We start from the raw sequence: 11,668 nt of genomic DNA on the forward strand, positions 1-11,668 counted from the left end.
GATCCGATCAGATATTTAGCTTCAGTAACTCAGATGCGTGTTTAAACGGCTACCTCAGCCACCCTGGTTTGCTCTATGGGATTCCTTTGATATTCCTGTAAGATTTCTATGATATTGCTCTACCTTTTACCCTGTTTCCGCCCTACCCCTGTAATCAATAAAGTACTCCTTTGAAACCGGTGTGGGAGACTTATTGAGGGGTGGGTCTAAATGGCCCCTTAGGTCGGTGGACTAAGGGAGGCTTCCTAATAAGCCCCTGACTTGGGAAAGTGCCCCAAGTGCTTGTATTGGGTCTAGTACCCATTGGACGATCAGGCCTGTGTTTTCCAAGGTGCGCAGAGCCAGAAGTGAGTCCAGAGCCTTGGATGGTGGCAGCGGGACCCCCAGGCTAGCGGGGGTGCTCCAGGGAAGGGGTCGGCCGGACGGGAGGCACCCCAAGGGAGGCACTCGGAGCCTGGAAGGTGGTCGGGCACAGGGAGGTGGGCGGCTCAACGCAGGAGCGCCCCCTACTGGCCCGCCACAGGACTCCTGAAATCTGCAGACCCTGTCAAAATTCTAATTCGTACCAATGTTAAACCACCTAGAGTACCTCAATACCCCTTAAAAGCAGAGGCAATTGAGGGACTCAAACCTTTAATTGAAGACTTTTCTAAACAAGGAATTTTGATTCCCTGTCAGTCTCCCTGTAACACTCCTATACTTCCAGTGAAGAAATCCAAGCCTGGTCCAGACGGGAACCCTGTATATTGTTTTGTCCAAGATCTCAGGCAAATTAATAAGTATGTCATTCCTCGACACCCCGTTGTTCCTAACCCCAATACTATTTTGACTGCAATACCTCCTGACACTGCTGTTTACACAGTAGTAGACCTCTGTTCAGCTTTTTTCAGCATTCCCACCCACCCTAAATCCCAATATCTTTTTGCCTTCACTTAGGATTCCTCTCAATTAACATAGACACAGTTACCCCAAGGATATGTAGAATCTCCCAGTATTTTTTCTCACATTCTGCACAAAGATTTGCAAGATGTTACCTTTCCTAATTCCTCATCCCTTCTAATATACGTGAATGATTTACTCTTGTGCTCTACCTCACCCGAGGCTTCCACCCAGGACACCATCATCTTACTCACTGCACTAGCCGCCAAAGGCCACAAGGTGTCACCAAGCAACCTTCAGTTCTGTAAATCCACTGTCAGGTACTTAGGACATATTCTAGAGCAGGGACAATGGCGTCTTAGTAATAACAGAATCCAAGTCATTCTTAATATTCCTTGACCTATAACAAAGCGCCAGGTTAGAGGTCTGCTGGGAATAGTAGGGTTCTGTCGCTCTTAGATTCCAGCCTTCGGAGAACTAACCAAGCCACTTGTACAGCTCACCGCTAAAGATGCAGAAGAACCAGTCTTCTGGGACCATGAAGCTGCTCGTAGCTTCAACAATATAAAAACTGCTTTGACTTCTGCCCCAGCCCTGGGGCTACCAGACTATCAAAAGCCTTTCACGGTTTTTGTTCATGAGCGTCTAGGAGTAGCCTCTAGGGTACTTACCCAACCTTTGGGCACCACCCAACGCCCAGTAGCTTATTTCTCAGTGCAACTAAATCCAGTAGCAAAGGGGGGAGTGGGTGGCCTTCGTGCAGTGGCAGCGGCTGCAACCATAGTCGAGAAAGCCCAGGAATTAGTCCTCGGATACCCCCTTATACTAAAAGCTCCACACGCAGTGGCCCTTCTCCTCCTCCAGAAAAATACCCAACTTTTTTCTCATCAGAGAATGAATAAATATGAGACCACACTTTTAATGGCCACAAATCTAGTTATAAAAAGATGCAATACCCTGAATCCAGCTACTCTATTACCTCTACCTAGTGACGGTAAACCAGACTCCCATGATTGCCTCCAAGTGGCAGCATTTTCAAACAAACCGAGGGCAGATCTTAGCGACATACCCTTAGACAATCCTGACTTGATTTTTTTTGTGGATGGCTCTTCAAGAATAGTCAACGGAGTTAGAAAAACGGGTTATACAGTGGTAACTCCATTTAAAGTATTTGAAGCTGAGCCAATGCCTGGGCAGTTGAGCGCGTAGGCAGCTGAACTTACTGCCCTAACACGAGCTTGCCAATTAGCAACAGGCTACACTGTAAATATTTGGACTGATTCTAAGTATGCCTTTAGAATCTGTCATGCCACTGGACAATTGTAGAAACAAAGAGGATTTCTAACAGCCTCTGGAACTAAAATCTCAAATGCCAAACTAGTCCATGATCTCCTACAGGCTATAATGGCACCAAAGGCTATAGCAGTAATACACTGTCCAGCACACACCAAAAAGGAAGATCAAGTTTCAAAAGACAATGCCCTGGCTGATGCAGCAGCCCAGGCAGCAGCCCTACAGGCACTCTCTGCTTTAGCCTTCCAAACTCAAGTTCCTCAGTCAAAGGCATACTTGAGAATATTACTAGAGCCAAAAATGTATGTCTGCTCCGCCCTCAGAACAACAAAAATAGAAAGTGGCTGGTGCCACCTGTGAAAAAGACGGAATATGGCGATTACCAGATGAAAGGGTAGTGCTACCTAAAGTAGCCCTTAAACCCTATCTACAACAACTTCACCTAAACGAACATTTGATTGTAAAAAACTTGCTGCAATCACTAACAGGCTGTTCTATGCACCTGGAGTCTACCAGGAAGCAAAAAAACTTTTAGCACATTGCGGTATATGTCAAAAGTTTAACATCAGAGGGAAAAAATCAGGACCCCCCAAAGCCCACCCCGGGCCTATACTCCTTTTGAAAGACTACAAATCAATTTTGCTGACATGCCTAAAGACAATAGGTACAAAAATCTCCTAGTAATTGTTAATCAACTCACGGGGTGGATAGAAGCCTTCCCCACCAGAAGAGCTACAGCACAGCAAGTAGTAAAAGTGCTCCTTAATGAAATTATACCCAGGTTCGGTCCACCACGCATCATTGAAAGTGATCAAGGGTCACACTTTACTACTAACATAAACAAAACTCTGACTGGCTGCTTAGGCATAGAATAGAAATTCCATACCCCTTGGCACCCAGAAAGCTCAGGACAAGTAGAAAAAATGAATCAAACCCTAAAACAGAGAATTAGAAAGCTATGTACTGAGAGTGAGTTAAAATGAACCAAAGCTCTCCCACTAGCTCTTATATCTATCAGAACTACTCCCAAGGGAAAACTCAGGCTCAGCCCCTACGAGCTGCTGTTTAGACACCCTGTTCCCCAACATTCCCCTTTACTACCGGCTCACACTTCCTCTCTTCTAGGCGATGAAGAACTCACTTCTTACGTTTTATCTCTACAGTCTCAGTTAAAATCTCTCCACAGATACGCTGCTTTGAGCCAACCCTTACCCGCTGATGTTCCAGCACATCGCATCCAACCTGGAGACTGGGTGTATGTAAAAACTTGGAAACAGTCTCCCCTTAAACCAAGGTGGCAAGAGCCGTATCAAGTCCTCCTCACCTCACACACTGCCGTCAAGATAGCGAAGAAGGACAACTAGATTCATTACACCCGCACGAAAAAGAAGAAAGAAGATTCACCAGAACCTAGGGTCAGCTCCAATGCAAGCTTCCCGACCAGGAAAAGGGGAAGCCAGAAAAAGACGACGACGGACTTCGCGAAAGCACCGCTTGTCTACCTAACCGTGACAAGAGTAGACCAGAAACAGATGGAAATACCTCCTGGACCTGCAGCCCACTAGACAACTTAAAACTCAGACCAACCAAAAATAACTGATGAACTGTTACAATATAATAGTTATGATTATACTATTCCTAACTTTCTTCTTTTCCACGGGCATGAGTTCTGACACCAGCTACTGCAAATGCCAGGACCCCAGGTCTTGAAAGGTGAGTGCCTCAGTCACTCTCTCTCAAATTGATAAAATTGTCAACTCCGCCCACTGGTATCCCCCTTCAAGTTGCTGTAATGTACCAGAAGCCACAGTAAATAACTCTGGATTAGAATTCTGTGTAACACCTGGACACCCAATCCCCCAACAATTTGTAAAACACCCACCAAACCAACCCGATCATACTGGCCCTGTCTCTAGTACCAATATCTACCTCCAATATGTTGAAAAGGCCACCAAGGCAGACAATCAAAGCAACTGCTGGGCATGTAGTCATTTCCCTCTTCATGCTCAAAGAGGAATTCCTATAATTCCTACCCCTTTGGGACTAGTAAAATCACTCCTGAATCCATCCAGTGACCCCAGTCTCCCTGACAAAACTTGGGAGCTGAACAAATGAGAGTACTACTTAATTGTACCAGTAGTTGGAAAATAGTGCTTCCATGTAAACTGTTCGGGAAGTTCCTGTCTAAATTTAAGTACTAGCACATATCATCATTATTATACTAGTTCTACTAGAGGAGATTGACGTAATAATCACACCCAAAATCCTACTTTCTGCAGCTCTTACAATAATTTTTACAGCAAAAAAGACTTAACCAATGGCATTAATCCTGAATGCAAACCCATCCCCAATTTAAAGAACACCCTGTGGTATTGGGCATACCATAATACCTCCAGAGAACAGTGCTTTTTCAATGAGACTGCAAATCCTTTCTTTAAATCGAAAAGTGAACGAGGAGTTCTAAGATTGGGAAATGGTGGCCGTATACCTCCCAAGAATTCAGGTCTCACCACTTTAGAAGGGCAATATTGGGTCTGTAGCTCTTATGCCTACTATAAAATCCCCACCAAAGGGAAAAGTATCTGCTATCTGGTGCTACTAAAACCCTCTACGTCCTTCGCCATGCACCTTCCACGGGGCAGGTGACAAAACAAGAAGGATGTGTCAGAAAGCCATGATACAGTAAACCAAACAACTCAACTTACCAAGGGAGTATTACTTGAGTGTTCCCTTTCAAGTATGCTCCCAGGAATAGGCACTGCGTGTCTTGGAAAATACATATTGCACCTCCAGGCTGTAATAGAACTCATGGCTCATGAATACAGTGTAGGCCATAAAAAGGTTTCAAAAGCTGTTGCAGCTTTAGCTGACACTCAAAAAGAACTCCGACAAATAGTAATTCAGAATCGCATAGCCCTTGATTTCCTCCTCACTGCTCAAGGAAGAGCATGCGCAGTTATTAAGCCAGAATGTTATGTATGAGTTAACAGCTCTTTTACTATAGTTCGAAACCACCTCAATAATGCAACTATTCATATTCAAAATGCCGAAGATATAACTAAAATCCCTAAAAATACATCTCTCAGCTGGCTTAGTGGGTGGTTCCCTTCTCTCACTAGACGGCTTAAACCCTTTGTATTAAGCATACTTGAAATAGTTATTATTATAGTTTGCCTATTATACTTCTTTCAGTGCTTATGCTCATTAGGACAACAATTTATGCAAAAGCAAGTAAAAACGTATGGTCAGTTTATACAAGTATCCAACATCAATCAAAACCTAACCCCATGGGAATCTGAATACCTAAAGTTGTGTTCCAAGACTTCCCTTGGAAGCCTGGAACAAAGGAGGGACTATGGTGAGCAAAGAAATTTTTGCCCTAAAACAAGCTAGGCTGCATATTTAGAAAATGTACCAGGCATGAGACCTCTGTTCAGACACCGGGGGTCGTGCACTCAGGAAATGTATGTTATTTCAAGACAGTAGTTGCGACTCAGGAAATGCCTGGTACTGTGCCTCTTGCTACCGCAAAATGTTAACTACTGCTTAGCTTCCGCAAAGGGGTTTTGAAATCAGCTAGACCAAAAGGTCAGCAAAAGAGTTTTGGGAACCATAATCAGACACCCTGAAAATAGCTTATTGCTGGGGAATTTTGCTAACACAGCATTATAATTCTGTTGCTTATGGAAAAGTACCAAGTAAAGCACGCATGCGTCAAGTTTTTCCTGCCTTTTCACCATTATATAAAAGTACTGTGTATCACTGTCACTTTATCTTTTTAGAAAAATATAAAAGGGTCTTATGCTCTTTGTTCGGGGCCATTTTGACTCTTTATTGGCTATGGTCATTTGCTAGCAAATAAACTGCAGTAAACAGCCTTTACCTGTGTTGTCTGGATTCTATGCGGCTAGACAACGAACACCGGGAAGTTTTCTCCCACGTCAAGACCAACCTGGTGGCCTTCTATGACCTGGTCACAACATCCTTAGATGCAGGGGTAGCAGTAGACGTAGTCTTTCTGGACTTCAGGAAGGCCTTTGACACTGTCTCACCCCATTTTCATTAAAAAACTACGTGACTGTTGCATCGACACCTACACGGTCAGATGGGTCGCTAACTGGCTGGAGGGCCGCACCCAGAGAGTGGTGGTGGATGGGTCATTTTAGACCTGGAGGGATGTGGGCAGTGGGGTCCCCCAGGGCTCGGTCCTCGAACCCGCACTGTTCAACATTTTCATCATAGAGTTGGACGAGTGGGTGAAAAGCACCCTGTTCAAATTCGCGGATGACACTAAGATGTGGGGGGAAGTGGGCATGCTAGAAGGGAGGAATAGGCTGCAATTGGGCCTAGACAGGTTACAGGGGTGGGTGGATAAGAACAGGAAAATTCAACACTGACAAGTGCAAGGTGATGCACCTGGGGAAGAAGAACCATCAGCAGACCTACAGGCTGGGGAACTCCCTTCTTGTCAGTGCAGAGGCAGAAAAGGATCTGGGAGTCATTATTGATGCCAAAATGAACATGGGCAGACAGTGTGGGGACGCGGTCAGGAAGGCCAACCGCACCTTGTCATGTATCCACAGATGCATCACGAGCAGGTCCAGGGAAGTGATCGTCCCCCTCTATGCGACACTGGTCAGGCCGCAGTTGGAGTACTGCATCCAGTTCTGGGCGCCGCACTTCAGGAGGGATGTGGACAGCATGGAGAGGGTCCAGAGGAGGGCCACCCGCATGACCAGGGGGCAGCAGAGCAGGCCCTACGAGGAGAAGCTACGGGACATGAACCTGTTCAGCCTCCACAAGAGAAGGCTGAGGGGGGATCTAGTGGCCATTTACAAAATAATCAGAGGGGGACCAGCAGGCAAGCTGGGAGAGGGTAGATTCAGACTAGACATCAGGAGGCGATACTTCACAGTCAGGGCGGATAGGATCTGGAACCAACTTCCAAGAGAAGTGCTGATGGCTCCTCCCCTGGGGGTCTTTAAGAGGAGGCTTGATGAACACATTGCTGGGGTCATTTGACCCCAGTTCTCTTTCCTGCCATGGCAGGGGATCGGACGTGATGATCTGTCAAGGCTCCTTCCGACCCGATCAACTATGAAACTATGGAGCAAAGGGATTTAAGCCACCAGCCAAAGGCTCATGAGGATGAGACTGTTAAAAGCAGGGAGAAGACAACACCACTTAAGAGCTCACATGGCTCCAGGGAGAGGCAAGAACCAGAGCTTTACCCAGGGAAACGAGGGCTTGGTGGTTCCTCAGCATCTGGTCCCGGTAAAGCCCCTTTTCTTCCCCTTCCAGGAGCTCCCAGTCCTCCCGTGTGAAATACACTGCCACGGCCTCAAACACCTCAAACATCAGTGTCTCCTGCCCCGCTGCCCCCACGGCCCTGTCTGCACTCACTCTGCACTACAGCGCTTTTCCACGGCCCTGTCTGCATTCACTCTGCACTACAGCGCTTCGCATGCTTAGCCAGGACAGGCAGGGGTACGCTACTCAGCTGACACATGATACGCAGGGATCCTGGTTTTCTCTGTTTAAAAATTGAAAATTCTCTCATAAAAAAAAAAGGCTCCCAACCCGTAGCCCTCCACCCCTTCTGCTGCCCCACACTCCCCCCACAGCCCCCTGTCCCTGCTGGTGACATCTGGTCCAGGAAGAGAGAAAGGCCTGTGGCAGGACACTTTCACCTCCCTGGACTTCCCAGTGCTGACCTCAGAGCAGCTGTCCTTAGACCAAACACTTCAACACAAACCTGAACATGGAGTTGTGCAACCAGAGATCACCTGCAGACTGGGTTCTGTTACGTACGGTCCACACAGGGACTCTGCAGGCTTCTCCGATTAACTGGATTAGCTGCTGTGTCCCCTTTGTGTTGGGGGGTCTTTACTTACATCCCCTCCCCCAGCACTGTCCCCCTTCCCACCATGCTGCCCCCCTGCACTTGGTATTCAGAAGACTCTCTCTATTTAATAGTCTGGTCTGTGCATATCCTTCAATTCAAACTAATGAAATGAGTGTGGAATTGAAAAAACCTGTGCTGCGGCTCTGATTCAGGTAATTTGTAAGCTGCAAATCCATCCTGGCTTCTGCCTCCCCTCACACTAACACAGATAATCAGCAACCAGGTGTGCTGCTCACTCCTGCCAAACTGATGGGCTGGGGGGACCCTGCTGGCATCGACTGCAGAGACCATCTGTGCTCCCCAGTCCTATCCAGGCCGCAGAGGACTTGTGGGGCTCAGCTGTAGAGACCACTGCCCCGGGCTCCCTGGTGCTGGCTGGCTGGACTCTGACCAGGCCTTCCCGTGCCAGCACTCCTGCTCACTCTTCAGGTCTCTCTGCTCCCCAAACTCTTCACAGCACCCCTGGCTCCTCCTGGGCTCTGCCCCAGTTGCACTCCCACTCCCACCCCCACCTGGTGCCCTGCTCACCTCCATGCTCTGCCCCTGCTTCGCCGGCCTGCCCTGCCCCTCCCGCAGCTGGCCCGGCCCAGGTGTCAGGGAGCTGCTCTGTCCCTGTCTTCCTGGGGAGGGTCTCTGCAGCTCCAGCTTTACAGGCCCTTCCTCGGGAGGCTGCTGATCCGCTCTGCTCAGGGTCCCGGCACCTGCGGGTGGGAAGAGAGTGCACAGGTGAGCCCTGCAGGGGTGGCATGGGGAAAGCGCTGCTCATTACCTGGACTGGCCTGGGATGAAGGTAGCTGGAGGCTGCAGTGTGTGGAAGAGGTGGGAGCAGGAAGACTCATCGTCCCACTGCCAAGAGGCTGGACACGATCCCCTAGAATAGCCCCAGCGCTGGTGGTGATCACAGCACCGTGACATTGCTCCCTGGGAAAGGATCTGGAGGGATGCTGGTGCTGGGACATATTCACATGTTGGGGAGGGGGTGGAAATGCAAGGTCTGTCTACTCCAGGATGTGTGAAATGCTCCCAGGGGCACCGGGAGAACAGGAGCTACCGACCTGCTGGAGCATGGACCCATCAAACTGTTCTGGCAGAGAGATTTCTGCACTGGGGGACGGGGCCTCCTGCCACTGGAAAGGGGAGACCCACCGCTCCTCACCTCACCTGGGGAAGGGCCTCATCTGGGGCACCTGCCTGGGGACCCTCCATGTGCCGACAGCTCCCAGGTCTCCCCTGTCCTGGGGATCTGCAGCAGGTTGGAGGCCTGGGTGAACTGCACCTGGCCCAGCCAGAAGCCACTGGGGACTCTCGTTTCCGCATCACCTGCACCAGCCACTTCTTGACTGATATTATTACAACACTGATCATTAGAACAGCAATTAGATCACTGGTTGTGATCATGGCAGCATGGCAAGAGCAAGGCACCTAAAGCATCTTTCTGACAGCAGCGGTGCAGGGAGTGAGAAAGATCCTGGGCCTCGGACCACCCACAGGGACCAGAGCCCTGTCCCACCCCAGCCACACAGGTACAAGCCTTGCGGCCCTGTCCTGGGCAGGGGCAGGCATTGAAGCCGCTCACCCCAACCGCAGGACAGCCGCTCAGGCTCCTAACTGCACACCAGGACTTTATCTCACACCTCACCTGCCCCTGGCTCCTTGGACTCATTCAAGAGCCACCAACTACTGCCCGCTCTGCCCCGCTCGCTGTCCCCCCGTGCAGCGCTTGTTTGGAGCCTGCGACCCCACTCCCACCGTTTTCTACTTAGTCGTTCCCCAAACTCAACTGGCCTAAACCCAGCACACAACACTAATAATGTCGGGGAGTGTGGGGAGGTAAATGCTACTCTGGGTGTGGAGCCCGTGTTAAGCTTGTACATCAAAAAGGTTGGTAAGGACCTGGCTCTGGGTTTGGGGGGCGCTCTTCTTTGGTAACATGGGGCATCTCGTCCTCGGGCCCTGAGATTTCCAGATCTCCTGCCTCCTCCAGAGGCCTGTCCTCACCACAGGCCTTCACATGCACGGTGACCTGGGGACGAGATACATGTGTCACTGGGGAGCCGGGATCTGAGGGGGAACATCCCCCGACACATGGAGGTGCAGATGGCACCAAACAAACGCTCTCACCTGGAGCTTCTCGTCCTCCGCCTGCCCCAGCTGAATCTCCTCGGCCAGGGCCACGGCCTGGGCACACGTCTCCACGCGGCACCCGCAGACCCAGCTCCGCATCTCCGGGGGCAGGATGGCCAGGAACTGCTCCAGCACCACCAGCTCCAGGATCTGCTCCTTGCTGCGGCGCTGGGGCTCCAGCCAGAGCACACACAGCTCCCGCAGGCGGCTGCAAACCTCCCGCGGCCCCGCGGCTTCCCCCCAGCCCACGGCCCCGGCGGGCTCTGGGGTGGGGAGCTCATCCCGCGGTGCCAGCTGTGGGGTCGCGGAGGGCAGCTTGGCCTCGCAAGGGGGCTGCATGGCCTGCATCGCGTCCTGGCCCCAGAGCTCTTGGTGCTGGACCGGCTCCGGGCTGGACGACACAAGGGACTTCTACACCCTCAGCCCCTGCCTGCACACCTCCTGGGTCCTGCTTCTCCAGCTCCTGCTGTGAAGGGAAGGCCCACGGCTGCCACGGGCTCCACCGCAGCAGCCACGTCTCCCCAGGAGGGATCTCACCGGCCGGGGGTCTGGGCTCTCGCTCTCTGTACACTTGTGCACGGTGCCTGTTGGCAGTGTCTGGTCTCCAGGAGCACCTGTGGGAAAGGAGACAGCAGAAATCTGACCATGGATCCAAGACCCAGACCAAGGCCTGCCCAGCCCTGATGCTCCCAACTATAAGGGTTACAATATTCAGATTTTGGAGAGCACCAGATTTGCAGCTGAATAAAGGCTTTTTTCTGCGTCTCAGCAGAGCTGCTGAGCACAAGGCAGAATGATGTATTAAAATAACCTTGCAAATGTTTAGGCAAGCAGTTTTCTAACAAGGTTGCAGTGTTGTAAAGTACAGAGCCCGTTGCGTATGAAGAACAAGATGCAGCCCACCAGTTATTGTCAGGAGATAAATTAGAAGCAAAACCTTGGAGAGGCTGCTAAAGTCAGCAAGAAACCAGAAACCATCGCAAGTGACTGAGAAAAGCTGAATTCATGGCTTTACGTATGCACTCTTAGCAGAGAGGCATGTAAATGAATGACACGCATAGGCAATGCCATGGTAATGAGGGCAGAGCTTGTGATGGGAGGAGAAATGGGTGGGACAATGGGGGGAGGGGCGAAGGGGGAGTGAATTTTAATGAGCGTGAACTAAGCTGTAGAAATGTGGAAAGAAGTACTGTTCAGTGCAGGGCCCCGGTTTGCTGGTTTTGGGAGCTCGGAAGCTGTCTCCAGGCTGAATAAGGCTGTCGTGAGCGCTGTGTGCTGGCGTTTGCTCCCTGCTTGCTCTGGCTAAGGAGTAACCGGATCCATGGGCAAGTGGATCATCGTCTCCCTGGTTGGGTGCCGCATGGAGTCGGGGTCTAACACCCACCGCCCCACTCGGAGCAGTGTCGGAGCCGCCCTTCCTGCCCCCCCGGCCCCAGCGCAGGATGCGGGCACCGGGCCGGCTGGGGC

General features: G+C 50.5%; 1 pseudogene; it reads right to left on the bottom strand.

The window, feature by feature from the left end:
- Positions 1-10,618, bottom strand: part of LOC102374963 — a 20,856-nt pseudogene extending 10,238 nt beyond the window's left edge.
- Positions 10,619-11,668: the final 1,050 nt, after the last annotated feature.

Source organism: Alligator sinensis, unplaced genomic scaffold, assembly GCF_000455745.1.
Source record: "Alligator sinensis unplaced genomic scaffold, ASM45574v1 scaffold1460_1, whole genome shotgun sequence".
Taxonomy (NCBI): domain Eukaryota; kingdom Metazoa; phylum Chordata; order Crocodylia; family Alligatoridae; genus Alligator; species Alligator sinensis.